Raw genomic sequence first — 1867 nt, forward strand, 5'->3', positions numbered from 1 at the left:
GTTAGTTCCAATGAGGATCAAATGAAAATATGTGTGTGTGTGCATATATATATATATATACATATATGTATATGTATATATATGTATATGTATGTATGTATGTATGCATGTATATATGACTGAAAACTTAGAGACATAAACATATTATCTAATATTTGGAAATATCTCTTGGTCCTAAATATTTCTCATTGTTTCTAATATATTTTGAATCAATGACCCATAATAGAGCTCTTTCATACCTTTTTGCAATTGACAGCTTCCTTTTTATCTATCTATCTATCTATCTATCTATCTATCTATCTATCTATCTATCTATCTATCTATCTATATACATATACATGCATATACATTTTGATCAATATATCAATATTGATATATACTATCCATGAAAAGCTTTTCAATTTCATGCAATGAAACTGCTGAAACTGATTGATGATGATAATGATGATGATGATGATGATGATATACTCTCTCCCTTGCTTGAATAAAAGGCAGCTTAGCAGAGAGTGTGGTTAGAGTGCTGACCTAAGACTGAATATAGAAGTACTACTACAGTAGCAGTATTTGAAATTGAACGTGCCACCTGATGGATGAGGAACTCTTCTCTCATTCATTATTGTGAAAGATATTTTCTTCCTTGATAATTTAATTTGTTTGTGATATACTCTTTCATTTGCAGATAATATATTAATTAATTATAAAGGATGGTGTAAAATCTTGTTCAAAATCTTACTTCTGCAAAACTACTTTCCATTTTATTCAGGGAATATTATTTAGAGAAACTGGGAAAGTCTTTTTGTAAAGGTTGGATTTTAGGTGAGCTCTAAAGAAAATAAAAGGGGTCAGCAAGAAACAAACAGAAGAAACAGAATTCCAGCCATTGGATAGGAAGTAGCCTATGAAAATTCATAGTCAAGACTGAGTACGTTATGGTAGGAATAGTTACTAGTCCAATATTGTAGGATTGTAGAATGTGTGGAAAGACATATAGTGTTAGTTGGCTTTAAAGTTGGGAGACAGGTTATTAAGAGCTTTGAATGCCAAACTGATGATTTTATATTTGAAACCAACAATATTAGGCATTCAATGAAAATTTTTATGCAGAGGACGGTCATGGTCAGACCCACATTTTAGGATGATAACTTTGATAGTTGAGTGGAGGATGGGTGATTGGCGAGAAACTTGAGTCGGGGAGATCAGCCAGCAATCTATTATAATAGTACAGAAATGAGGTATGAAGACTGATACCAGTCTGGTGGCAATGTCAGAGGAAAGAAGGGTGAATAAACTGGAGATGTTGCAAAAAAAAAAAATGAAAAGAATTGATAATAGATTTTGTATTGGTAGGAGAAGTGACAGAATGAGGAGTCAAAGGTGATACCTATGCTGTGATCCTGGTATCTGAGAATATGCTGGTATCTTCAGAAAAAATAATGTTTGGAAGAGGGGAAGGTTTTGAAAGGAAGGCAATAGATTCAGTTTTAGACATTAGTTCAATATGATGTTTATAGAATGCACAGTGTGGGCAGTGGGGAATGTGAACCTGCTGGTCAGGAGGTTCATTTATACAGAGTTGATAACTGAATCTTTGGATGATGATAAGATCATTAAGATAAATATCATGGATGTGAAAGAGGAAAAGTACAGAACATAATGCTAAGACACCCAATTTTAAGGTTTGTGTCCTTGACGGTCATGCATAAAATGAGTGTCAGGAGTAGTAGCATGGGTAGGAAAGAAAACATAGAACAATATAACAAAAATCTGGAGAGAAGAGAATATCAAGAAAAAAGGATAATCAAGAACTGTGAAAGGATTCAGAGAGGTCAAGAAGGAAAAGGTCATGAGATGTAAGAATTAAGTTATC

The sequence above is a fragment of the Notamacropus eugenii genome, chromosome 2 (genome assembly GCF_028372415.1).
Source record: "Notamacropus eugenii isolate mMacEug1 chromosome 2, mMacEug1.pri_v2, whole genome shotgun sequence".
Taxonomy (NCBI): domain Eukaryota; kingdom Metazoa; phylum Chordata; class Mammalia; order Diprotodontia; family Macropodidae; genus Notamacropus; species Notamacropus eugenii.